Source organism: Rhincodon typus, unplaced genomic scaffold (assembly GCF_021869965.1).
Source record: "Rhincodon typus isolate 14 unplaced genomic scaffold, sRhiTyp1.1 hic_rhity00000648, whole genome shotgun sequence".
NCBI classification, from domain to species: domain Eukaryota; kingdom Metazoa; phylum Chordata; class Chondrichthyes; order Orectolobiformes; family Rhincodontidae; genus Rhincodon; species Rhincodon typus.
This window is the reverse complement of record NW_025966286.1, coordinates 25,269-39,269: the sequence shown is the minus strand read 5'-3', so window position 1 is coordinate 39,269 and position 14,001 is coordinate 25,269. Positions and strand designations below refer to the sequence as shown.

General features: G+C 37.5%; 1 long non-coding RNA gene across 1 annotated transcript in view; it reads left to right on the top strand.

Annotated features, from left to right (window-relative positions):
- Positions 1-601: 601 nt before the first annotated feature.
- The window catches only part of LOC109924638, a 38,644-nt gene continuing 25,244 nt past the window's right edge, over positions 602-14,001 (top strand). The window contains exon 1 of the long non-coding RNA XR_007266304.1: positions 602-1,016. This is a non-coding gene — a long non-coding RNA (uncharacterized LOC109924638). The remainder of the gene's footprint in view (positions 1,017-14,001) is intronic.

Here is a 14,001-nt window from a genome sequence, read left to right as displayed (position 1 = left end):
TATACTCAGAATGCAGTTTCCTTGGAATCTGTCAGGCTTATACCATCTGCACAAAGTTTGTGCCAGATGTAAATCATTGAAAGATTGAAAGTGACTTATTAGTTAAGTACTCTGTCCATTCAAAACAACAGTTGTATACACACATTGAGTTATCAATACCTAGAATAGTATGAACTGTTTAATATATATTTAATTACATGCAATGGCAAATGAACAGTATTAAAGAAAATAAGCAAATAGTATGTATTCAAGATCTCCATACTCTGAAATTCAGTCCACATCTACATAATATGGCACAGTGGTCCAGCATTATTTTTGCATCTTAGAGATAATGATTTAACAGAATTGGTCTCATCTCCATTTTACTGAGTCACCATGTTTTCTGGTGTAAACCTATAAAGTGAAGTTTACATCAACTTAGTTCCTTTAGAAGGCCGAAAATTGATTTTAACCAAAAACCAAATCGTGTGGATGCTGAAAATCTGAAATAATTGTATAGATTGGAAGCATTCAGCAAATCAAGCTGCATCTGTGGAGAGAGAAACAGAGTTAACTGTTTCTCCATAGCTGTTTGATCTGCTAAATGTTTCCAGCATTGATTTGGTGTTCATGAAGGGTGAAGCAGTTATTCACATCCCAGATTCTTAAAGTAAGAATTGACTCAGGTTCTTCACCTTGAAGATTTCATTGGCAAGGATGGACCCAGGATAGGATAGGGTAGGTGGAGGAGAGGAGTAGTTAACGGCTGTCATAGTTTCATAAACTTGTTACTTTCTGTCTCCACTCCAAAATGTTGTTTGTGCAACCATCTGGACAAGAGCCTCCTATTACATAATATATAGATTTAATTCTTTGGATCATAATGCTAACTTTATCTGAAATTTATTTTCCTGTTTAGATGTGACGAATGTAGACTCTGTTACCACTTTGGCTGCCTTGACCCACCACTGAAGAAGTCTCCTAAACAGACTGGCTATGGTTGGATTTGTCAAGAATGTGACTCCACATCTTCAAAAGTAAGATAAAATGTCTGTTGCCTTAGAATTCAACAAGATTTCCAAAGATAGAGCATGAAAATTAGCTGTCCACAGAGTTTATGTAACCAACAATCTTCGTCTTTGAATGCTTAAATATCCTGGTCAGTTCTGGAGAGAATCAAAAATGATATTAAACTTCTCTCACCATTTTAATGTGTAATGAGCTGCTGTATAGTTTTAGTAGAAATGCCCCATTTGCTTCTGGCTTCAGGTTTGTTTTGAAGGCTCTGTCTGCATTTTTAGTGAATTGGAAAGAGTTTGAATCACTGCAGTTTAGCCTCCTAAATGTTAACCAAATTCTGTTTAAATCAGCTTTTTCTGTAAGTTTAAGGCTAATGCAATTCTTCCAAGTGATGCAGTCTTTTCGTTTACTGCTGAATATTGCTTTAACAAAATTATGTTTGAAGACAGAGAATAAAATTTGTTCTATTCCAAAGATGTTTTTACTGTATACCTGCACTATCTCAAGCCTCCCACAGTGAAGAAGGTTGTATACTAGACCAAACTCAACTGGACAGGTTATAAAAACCTTCTGACCTTTGCAGGCTATTATATCAAATCCTCATTATCTGTGGGGTCCAGGGAAATAGACTTACCTTCAGATGACAAAACGCAGATATCATTGCAGTATGAATCTCTGTTTACTGCAAAAGACCATGCAATCAGACCCAATGAGTCAATGGGGTAAAGCTGATTTGGATTTGAGGCTGAACACACAGATGCATAGATCAATGGGTAACGAGAAGTGTGTGTGCTAATTGAATACTGCTGTGTTGAAACTGTTTTTGTGTGATCAAGCGGAAGATCTTTCTCCAGAGAAGCTGCCTTCCATCTCCGAAGGAACATCATCATTGACAGCAAGGGCACATTTACTGTATGTAAATGTAGAATCTGTATGCAAAAATAAATAGCCTTCAAAAACGTTCCAATAAGTAGTCAATCTAATATTACAAAACAATCCAAGTTCATTGGGCTATTTACTCAGTATTTTGCCTGCTTAACAACAAAAAAATGTAGAAGCCTTTCTCACTTTTCTATTTTTTCTATCCTTGCCACAGTAGGTAATAGAAATGAAAAATGTTGGCTCTATCATCAACAAATTTGGAAGATGTAATTTTTCCAACTATTGAACAGAGGAACTTTTCAGATCCATTTAGTCAGCAGAGTATCACTATCTGATTTTAGCATAATTTTGAAAAGTTCATTCTGAACAAATCACCAATGACCTTTTGCTGTAGGATTTTAGAAAACCTGTTGGTGTACTTCCCAGAAAAACATTTTCCAGCTGCTAATACTGCCAGTGGACAAGAAGCCTCAGTTTTTTTTATTTAAACAACAAGGCATTAATTGCCTGTTTGTACAGATAAATAGAAGAATAAACAATCAATAAGCTAATCCACACTGAATCAAACAAATCAGAATTGAGATATGACATAGTCCCTGAAGAAAGTCATGTTGGGAATGAATTATATGTTCATTATATTGACCTGTACGCCAACAATATCTGCTTTCTAGGGTGTACTTTTAAGATGTTTAATATTATTAATGTCAATTGTAGTATTTATTTTTCTCAAATAGATTAGTTAATCTACATACGTTGACAAGAAGAACAATTGCATGTCAGGCTATTATTGTGGACTTCAATAATAGGCTAAGCTTGTTTCTTTATTGTAGTCACGTTTGGCATGAGAGATAAGCCTCTTGCAAATAAGCACTGCATCCATTTTCTTTTCACTGCAGGCTCAGGGGAGCTGATTTTGTTCTTATAAGACAGAGCCTTGCAACATATTTATGAGACTTTAATTTGAAGCCTTGTTGCACTTTGGTTTGTAGGTAATTTATTGCTAATTTACACTTTGCATAATCAATAATAGTATTTCTCTTCAAACTAATGAATAGGAACTTATGAAGAGTTCATTTGATAAATTCAATGCATTCCTGTATGGGTAAACAGAATTTTTATATCCATTTGATTTTTAAAAAGTGTCAAAAATTACTTACGCCAAACCAAGTCTAAAGTGGCTTTTGACTTGAATCATTGAAAATTGCAGAAATTGATCTGGAGAATTTGCTTCCAATCTGCACTAAATCATTAAATTGTGCACAGTGATTTTAAATGTATACTGCTTTTATTTGTTTTAATAATTAGACCTGTAAAGACTACTATTGTTCATTTAAACTTTTAACCAAGAAGAAGGAGCAGCAATACAGTACTGCTTGAAGCAATCAAATCATCTGACAATGGATAGTAATACCTGTGGCTTGCAACATGCATTCAAGCTTATGGACCACTGACTTAACATCACAGTGTTAAGTGTTGCAATGGTAAAGTGATGGTGGTTGATGACTTTGTAGTTTTCTAAGGAGATGAAAATACAAAAGGTCTAAAGGGAAATCTATGGTGCTGCTCTTTGCGTGTATAGATTAAGTAACTGGCATTCGTCAAATTACTTGAGAGATAGGTTATCAGTTTGTAAACTGAGGACGCAGAGGTGAGAAACGGCAGTAGGATGCATAGAATAAAACAAAGATCTGAGATCTTGGCTGTAATGATGTGATCAAGTGAACATGAACATATTTTAAGTAGTAAGTCAATATTGAGGGAGAAGTTGAGGAAAACAGAAATGTCAACAAAGCCCATGTGGGGTGTAGTAAGTAATGACTTTTAATTAAAAGTTTAATGTGCTCAGAGTAGGAATCATTTGGATAAAGAGGCTAAAGGGGGATAGAAGAAAGGATATTTCATTGAGTAGTGAAGGAATTGGGTAGACAGCTGATGAGTGGAACCTTTAGAAAGGGAAAGAAAAAGTAGAGAAATGAAAACATGGTCATTTTCATGAGGGCCAATCTGCTGTCACTGTATTTTGCGCTAGGTATATTGTGAGGATATGTTATAGACTTAAAATTTTACTTTATCTATAGTAGTAGACCTCCTGTGGCATAGTTCATACTGAACTATATGACCTTTTTTGCTTTGTGTACAGAACAAGTATTGTGAGAGTAGTAGCTGTAGTTTGTTGAAGGTATAATTTATGCTTTTGGTTATCACAGCACTACAAACATGCTAAACATGAGGAACAGCATGCAACAGAGTTAACAAATCCCACAACCTATGGATCAGCTCAATATCCTTGCTACATTTAGTCTTGAATGGGAATGGGCAATTAAATAACTAAAAAGAGGAGCATATCTATCCTCAATGAAAGATTATAAGGTTTGCAATCATGTTCACCTAGAAATGCGAGTGGATGCTCTACATGATTCATTTTGGACTCCTCCATGTGTTTACTACCATTACAAAACCTTGTTGTAGCCAAACTGAGCAAAAAGAGTGGAACAAAAACAGAAGTTGCTGGAAAACCCAAGCACGTCTGGCAGCATCTGTGAAGAAAATGTCAGTTAACGTTTTGGGCCTGGTGACCCCTCCATCAGTTCTGAGGAAGGGTCACCGAACCCAAAATGTTAACTCTGACCTTTTCTTCACACATGCTGCCAGACCTGCTGAGCTTTTCCAGCGACTTCTGTTTTAATTCCCGATTTAAAGTATCTGCGGTTCTTTCGGTTTTTATTGAGCAAAAAGAATGATTGTTATAGTTTTTTGGAGGCCAGTCACTTAAGCCTAGTATACTGCTGCAGGTGTTCCTCAGAGCAATATCCTAACCAACTTCAAGTAAATTGTCAAAGACCATGCTTCAACAGTACAGTCAGAAGTTTGGATGTTCACTGATTGTATGTCTTCAGTACCATTTCTAAATCCATAGATAAGCAGTCTTTACCTTCATACAACCAATCCTGGGCAACTTTCAAGCTTGGACTAATAAATGGCAAGTAATACTTGCGCTACCTGAGTAGCAGCTAATGACCATCTTCAACAAGAGGGTCTCTAGTCATCTTCGCTTGACATTCAATGGCACTACAATTGCTGAATTTCCTACCATAAGCATCCTGAAACCTACTTGGGCAAACCACATAAACACTTCTGCCTAAAGTGCAGGTCAAAAGCTGGAAATTCTGTAACAACTAACTCGCCTGCTGACTCCCCAAAGCCAATTCACCTACAAAGCAGAAGGCAACATCATTCATTTGGGGTGGATAGGTATCACTTAGATAACAATCAAAAAGCTTAACATCATCCAAGAAAAAGCAGACGGCTTCATTGGCATCCCATCCCACTACATTAAACATTAATTTCCTCCACATCTGGCATAAAATTGCAGCAAGACATACCTTCTACAAGGTACAGTGGATAGTCTCCATTGACAGTATCTTGCAAATCAGAGGGAAGAACGGCGATACCATGTTCATGGGAACACCGCTGCCTGCAAGTTCCTCTTCATGTCGCACAATATCCTGATTTGGAAATAGGTCTTTGTTCCTTACCTGTTGCTTTGTGAAAAGACATGAGTGGGAGTAAGGAGAGAGACTAGGGAAAGTTACAAATTCAAGTTGGGACAAGGGAGTTCCTAAGAGTAACATCCTTGGCCCAAAATATTTAGCTACTTCATCAATAACTTTCCATCTGTCATATGGTCAAAAAGAGGAATGTTTGCTGATGATTGCACAATTTTCAGATCCTAAATCAGTCAATATATATAAATATATATATATGTTCAGCAAAACCTGGGCAACATTCAGACTTGGTCTGATTAATAACAAACAATATTCATGGCATACAAGTGCCAAGCAATGCACATCTTCGAAAGAAAAAAAATCTCTTGATATTCAATGGCATTACCATCACTGAATTCCCCCATTATCAGTATTCTGGTGATTACCCTGGACCAGGATGTAAGAGCAGATCAGAGAATGAAAATTTTGGAGTGAGCCACTAACTTTCTTGACTCCCAAGAGATGTCCATCTTATACAAGACTGAAGTCAGGTGTGATAGAACACTCTCCACTTTTCTCAATAAGTTCGACTCCAACAACAGTTGATTAAGCTTTCACAATCAAGCTTTGGGACTATATCACTATTCCTTCACTGTCACTGGGTCAAGATTATGGATCGTTTACAAATGGCATTCTGAAAACACCTACATGGCGTCGACTGCTGTGATGCAAGAAGGTAGCTCACTATCACCTTCTCAATGCAACTATGGGTGAGCAACTAATGTTGTCCCTGCCAGTGATGACCAATCACGTGAAAGAATAAAAAAAGAAAGTCTGGGCTGGTGGGTTAGGCAAAGGTAGAGAAACAGAGGCAGCTGACTAGATGGCCTAAGTCTTGGCAACAAAAGTGCCCACGATCTCTTCACGCTTTACAGTTAGAGGTGAGGGGAAAGCGGTTTTTAGACAAAGGGATAACCAGGTGTAGAGCTGGATGAACACAGCAGGCCAAGCAGCATCACAGGAGCAGGAAAGTTGACGTTTCGGGTCTGGACCCTTCTTCTGCTTGGCCTGCTGTGTTCATCCAGCTCTATACCTTGTTATCTCAGATTCTCCAGCATCGGCAGTTCCTACTATCTTTGAATTGGGGGAGTTATGATGAGAAGCTGCTATTAATTATTGCAGACTGGATCACCTTTGAATAGTAGGCAGTTTTACTGATAGAGAACATTGTCCAGTAATGCATTATGTTCTAGTCAGATATTCGTGATGCAAGGTTATGCCAGTTGTTTGTGAATATATTCAAGTCTACATCTCTTGAGCTTAAGAGAGCAGAGATGATGTGTATTCCTAGAAATGATTTGGGTTGGAAAGGGTAACAGTTCTAATGGGGCCAAGGATATCAAAGCTGCTGGAGAGGGTATGACTATGCAAATTGTTGAGGTGCCATGATTTAAAGGTGGAAAGTTATAGTTGAGAATTTCGGACAGAAGTAAAATGTGACTTGGAAGAGGGTTTTGACATGAAGTAAATGACTTTACAGATGAACATAGTCAAACCTATCACATGACTACACCTGTAATTGATGTGCAAAGAAACATCCCATGAGTTACTGAGCAGCAAACAATAATAACACTTTGGTCACCAAATCTTATTGGCAGTTTGTGTTCTAAGCAAGGATTCCAATTTCTCTCTTGAAGCCTCAATTTACTCAATAACAAGGCCTACTCGGGCTGGAGACCTTGCTGCCATGCCTTTGACTTCAACTTTAGCCTTTAAAATAAACAAATAAGCACAGGCAGTGACCACATGATAATCTTTGGCTTAGGTGGACCACATCTCTGAATCTACTATTGATGTCCAAATTTAACTTTGAAGAAAGATAGAGATATAAAATAATGAAAAATGTAAACAATTCTTTTCTCTTTTCCCTAACAGTGTTTTAAAACATTTAAAATTGGGCCTCAGCTCACATTGAAATACAAAATGGAGCAGAGGTAGACCATTCAACCTCCAAGCCTGCTCTACTATTCAATAAGATTATGGCTGATCTGTTGGTGTTTAAAATTCCACATTCCCATCTAATACTGATAACCCTTGATTCTCTAGCCTAACAAAAATCTATCCACTTCTGTCACGTCACCCTTCACTCTTCTAAACTCCAGTGGAAACCAGCCAAACCTATCCTCGTAAGACAATCTGCTCATTCCAGGTATCTATCTAGTAAAGCTCCTCCTAATTGCTTGAATACGTATAAACCCTTCTTCATATGAGGAGACCTGAACTGCAGAAACTCTTCAAAATGTAGTTTCACCAATGCTGATTCATTTATCTGAAGCATAATACCTTTATTTTTATGTTCCATTCCTCTCATAAAGGATAACATCCTGTTTACTTTCTTGATTATGGGCTGTAGATGCATACTGACATTTTGTTGTGATTCATACAGCAGAATAACTAAATCCCTCTGTACCTTGGAATTCAGGATCCCTGCTTAAGTGATGCTGTCTTTTTTTTATTCCTCTTGGAAAAGTGAACAACTTCACATTTTCTCATATTTTGTTGTATCTGCTAGATTTTTGACCACTAACACAATATATCTAATTCAGTCTGGAACTTCTTCAGAATATACTTGTCTACCTATCTTGGGGTTGTCTGCAAATTTAGCTACCGTGCCTACAGCCCTTTCATCTAAGTCATTAGTGAAAATTGTAAAATGTTGAGGCCCCAGCACAGAACCCTAATGATGTTAACTGCTTTGAAAGTGATTCCATTATCATCCTGTAAGCGGGCTAATTTTTTTTTAAATTGAAAAATTCATTGAATTCTAATTTGACTTGAGTTCCTTTGACCTGAGACCCAGAAAACAAGCTGCAGTCCAATTAATGCTAATAAAGGAATAAAAACTGTATCAATAATTGGTAATAATGATCTATTATTTGCATGTTATATTTAAAAGTTGTCTGTAGAAATTTTCTGCGGTATTCTTGATCAGCTAAAATGTCGTAAAACATGTTAAAGTGTTAAAGATGAAACATTATGTTGACAAATATGAATATTCAGTCATTCAGTGAACTTGCTTGTTGATTTACTAAAGCACATTAGAATCAACAAAACAAAATTGTCAAAAAAAAGTGTATTTTCCAAGAGGTTTAATTAATGGTTTAAGTAATAAAATAAGTAGAGAGCGATATATCAACATTTTCTGAAGAGGTAAAGCTAGGTAATGTAGACTGGAGCATAAAGTTGAAGAGACCAAATGATAGCTCTAGTGAGTGAGCAAAGTTGTGACAGATTATATTTCAATGCAGGTGGGTATGAAGTCATCTATTTTAGATGGATCCAAGTGTTGTTCAAATGGCAAAAAACTGCAAAGTGTGGCAGTGTAGTGGTCGAGTACAAAAAATCAAAAGATAGTTGAATGATAGGACTATAATATAAAGGAGTGGATACTCAGCTACAACTATAAAAAGTGGTGTTGGGTCCCAACTGCAGCACTGTGTCCTGTTTAAGAGCATTGCAACACAAAAGTTACGTTGACCTTTAAGTAGTACAGTGCCAATTCACCAGTGCCATGGCTGTAAGGGTTAAATTGTTACAAACTATTACATAAACTTGAGTTATTTTCCTTTTTTAGTATTGTAGGTTCTAGGATGATTAACGTTGCCATTTTCGGACTTTGTAAGGAATGAAATAATTTAGAGCCAAGATCAGCCATTCTGTCTTTGAATCGGAAAAGGGGCTGAATGGCTTTCTCTTAAATCTAAACTAATAGCAGTTGAAGAGTTCTTGTCATTATCAAGTTACTTTGAGAGTTTACTGTACATGAATAGGAGGTTGCATTTATAAGTTTAATTACAGTCTAAAATGTGTTTCTTTGAGTATTAAAAGCTTTGGAAGCAAGTTCATTTATCAATACATTCTGTGAAGAAAGGTGAGCAAACACAACAGGATGATGTTTGTGAAAAATATTGCGCTTGCATCCCAACCCTGCTATGTCGTGGTTCAATGATTAGAATTATTGGTATGGTTTCAATGTCTTAAAATTCTAACTGAAATTTTGTTGTGTCATTTCTACTGCCTTTAGGTAGAACCGAAGCATAGGCAAAATAAAGATGTGCCACTATTATTTTAATGAAATATGTTATAATTATACATCATTTTAGATATTTCATATTATATGCAAAGATGGTCATGTTATAAATTATATAATCAAAGTGTCATCACATATTTTATATTTAGCTGAATAGACAGAAAATGACCAATCCCATCTATCCCATGGCTGTTCCCAAAATATGAAAGTCACCTCACACCTTGCCGTGTAATGCCTGCTCTGTGAATCCAACACAGTTATCTTCATTCCAGGGCCCACCTCCATGGTGGCTGATTTTTAGATGACTGCTGGTGCTGAGGAGTGCTGTGCTCTCTCATTAGCTACCACCTGTTTAATGTAATACATTCTGCCTTAAAGGGGCCAAAGTCTGTTAATTGCTTAAACAGTATAAAATTGAAACATGGCCTTCGTAGAGGTGGGCTTACCCTGACTTTTTAACCCAAGTATGGGATCACTAAACTCTTAGAGCTATGGCCTTTGTTTTAAATCTGGCCTAAAAGAAAATACCTTTGGTGCAGTACTGTGCCACTGCTACACTGTCAATGTGAATTTTATAATGTCAGGGGAGTTGGACCTAAATCTACAACCCTCTAAGCCAGGGGCTAAAATGCCAGCACTAGAAGATTGTAGCACAAATATGACAGATGAAAGGACCTAATCTATTTTGTCTTCTCTCAGTGGGAAATTCTTGTCCAGTTTTAGTTCTACTTCTGTGCTTTTCTTCACGCAGCAGTACAATTTATGATAAGCAGTGTAGAATCTGAAATATATACTTTTCTGCCAGAAAGGTGCAGTTCAGCAGGTGAACACTAATACAATGAGAATAGTTCATCCAGATAAACATCATTTTGATTGGCCTTTAAGGGAAGGCATTTGTTTGGTGAGCACTGCCTGGCCAGAGGTTCAGAGCAGGTGATGTATCATGGCTGTCAATAGTTGATAGTGTTGAGTGGTCCTTGGGGGTCATTGATTGAGGATAAAAGCAGTAGAAGATAAGTGAAGCTTATGTTTGTTACGTTGCCACCAGCTTGGAGTTACCTTGGCTGAAGAGAATGTTTCTGTGGAGAGATGAGATGGAATTGATGGGAGGGATGAGGTTGGGATGGTGAAGTAAGGTGCTGGCATGCAAGGAATAGATAAGATGACGGGCTTGGTTAATTATGGCAAAAATGGGATACTAATATTTGATACAACCAATTCAAAACCTAATCTTTTTTGTTAAAAATAAAAACTTACTAGATTTGAATTAGGAAGTTTCAAGAAAGCTGTCAAGTGAATTAGAATAATACATCAGTGTTGATTCTTACAGACAAGATAATAAAATAGTCAGTAATCTAGAATTTCTACACAGTTTAAACAACAATGAGCATGCCACCACCAAGCTTAGGCCCGAGGGAAGAGCAATTATACTGTTGCTACAACACTTCAATCTTGAACAAGGCCTTTGTCATGGGGCACAATTTGTAGTTAGCTGTTTTCTTTGATAAGTGCTCATATTATTCCAGGCATATTTCGAGGAAATAGAGTGTTTATTCCTTAAATAATACTGACCTTTATCAAATGGAAAGCTGACTTTTCAACTTGGAAGGAAATAATTCGCAAATAAGTTTTCATAATTTATGACTATAAATGAGTCACAACACCAAAGTTTTGTCAAAATTTGCATTTCTAATCAAAGGCCTGTTTTCAGATGTGGGCAGCTTTATGTAATTTTTTCCAGAGCAAGAAGTTTTAATTCTATGAAATGCTTCAAAGAACTATCTAGAAATCCCATATTTAAAACTGTTCCAATAAATGTACTAATGTGACCACAAATGCTTTGTGAGTTTACAGTAATCAACAGGAACACTTATCTACTGAGTCTAATATAATTTAATTTAATTAATTTATTTAGAGATTTTAAGCAGTATTTTGAACGTCCGATTCCATAAATCCCTCACACTTTTTCCTGTGAATTAGTGGCCTTGCATAGAAAAATTAAACCTAGAAGAAATGGATGGTTCAGGAAGTATAGAATTCTGTGGACCTTCCTAGGAATCTTACAAATAAAGACAACTCTTAATCCTAAATTCATGTAATCTCCTCTTCTCAGTTACATTTCTGATGTGGCTCATTTAAATGCTTGGCATTATTAGATAGTTCAATGTTTTGGCAAAGATCTGTAGCTTGGGTTGTGCGAGCAAGTCAACAACCTCACCCACAACCCGAGCTACAGATCTTTGCCAGAACTTTGAACACCTATGGGTGTAACATGCTAAAAATTGCCTGACAATGGGAAACCTTCACTAACTGACTGAGCTGTACCCGCAAACAACTTCACTTTCTCCATGAATGCCTCAGGAACTAAGTACTGCCCCACAGCGTAAAGTACAAACCTCCACTCAACAACCCACAGGCATATAAAATAGCTGAACAGAACGGACGCAGAATGCTACGAGCAATGATTAATGATGCCCATAACCGACTCCACAGGTACGAACGGGAAATTTCGCGCCAAAAATCAGAGTACCTAAACACTACGGACCAACAGTGGACTACAATCGTAGAACAGGCCATCACCATCAATCAATACAAAACCAAAACTAAGAGGAGACACAAGCTACAGGAGAAACTCACCAAACTGATTCCACCACAAAAACAAGGACAATAACAAACCAGATACATGGGTAAGAAACCTATCGAACAGACAAGTCACAGAAACTGAGGAAGCTGTCCTATTATGAGGACTGAACTATAATCACAACGATGCGAACCGAACAGATTTCATGGCTGCTGTGGAGAATACATTAAAAGACAACAAACTCACGGACGAAACACAACAAGCCATCCGACAAACTATAATTCCCACACTACACAGAAGGAACAAAGGGGACAACGTGAACACAGCAGAGAGAAAAGCACTAGATAAACTCAAGAAAGACAAGAACATCATAGTCCTACCAGCAGACAAAGGGTGCATGACCGTCATTATGAACAAACCAGACTGCATTAAGAAAGCACAGGCATTGCTTGCAGATACAACCACTTACCAACAGGTGGCAATAGACCCAACACAGCAGCGAGGTAATAGGATCATCCAGACACTGAAGCGACGAATGAATGCAGGGCAGATAACCAAGACGGACTACATAAGAATGAAACCAGAAGGCACGAACACCTCCCGCTGCTATGGACTTTCTAAAGTAGATAAACCAGAAAGAAGCGTCTAGGCCCGAAACGTCAGCTTTCCTGCTCCTCTGATGCTGCTTGGCCTGCTGTGTTCATCCAGCTCTACACCTTGTTATCCCCCTCAGACCTATTGTTTCCCTACCAGGCACACCTTCACACAAACTGGCCAAGGACCTACAACAGAGATTGAAACACCGAGTCGATGGATCACCCCATTCCATCCATCAACCCAAGATTTCCTCGATACCATCAAGAACATAAAAATCAGCCACGACGAGTCTATGGTATCCTTTGATGTCACAGTTTTATTCACATCAGTCGACATCCCACTAGCCAAAGAAACACTGGCCACCTTACTAGAGGAAGCAGCAATGTAGACCAGCAGCACAATCAGCAATGACAACATACTTAAACTACTAGACCTCTGTCTCACCACACACTTTGTCTTTAATGGTCAAGTATACAAACAGATCAACAGTACACCACTTGGTGTCACCCATCTCAGGACTCATCGCAGAAGCAGTCATTGCAAAGACTAGAACACACCACCCTCCCCCTCATTCAATCTAAACTGTGGATCTGGTACGTAGATGACACATTTGTTGTCGTTAAACGCAACAAATTAGAAGAGGCCCACCACCTCATCATCAGCATATTCGCAGGGATTAAATTCACAAGGGAAGAAGGAAACAACAATCAGTTTCTGGATGTTAAGGTTAAGCATATGACCAACAGGGAGTTCCAAACCTCAGTATACAGAAGACCATAACAAGCCAGCTCAGCGAGCAAGTTAACAACCTCATTATTCTACAGTTTTTCCTAAATTTTGATGATTTAAATTATCTTTAAAATATGCTAGTCAGCAGTTGTTTGATCTCAGCTATTTCTAGCGCTTTCTAGAATAACATGGTGAAGAATATACAACCTTACATTCTAATGTTTTTAATTTGCATGTATACTTTCTCTTAATTTACTTCCAAAGTAAAAACCATTACACTAACTAATCCAGATTTATCTAGATAAATTTTTGAACAGAAATGGAATTAAGGATTATGGTGAGTGGGCGGGTAAGTGGAGCTGAGTCTCAAAGATCAGCCATGATCTTATTAAATGGCGGGGCAGGCTCGAGGGGCCAGATGGCCTACTCCTGTTCCTAGTTCTTATGTCTTGCTGCTGTTTGTATTGTGGTGATTTAATTTTGATTCACAGCACCTCATCTCTAGCATTGCTGTTTAATAATGTTTAAAATGTAAAGTATTATAATTGATTATTTTAATAATTAGACGTTGGATAAAAGTTATCTAGATTTTCTTATGGGTATTGTTCTCTTAGGTGTTATATGTTTCTTTATATATT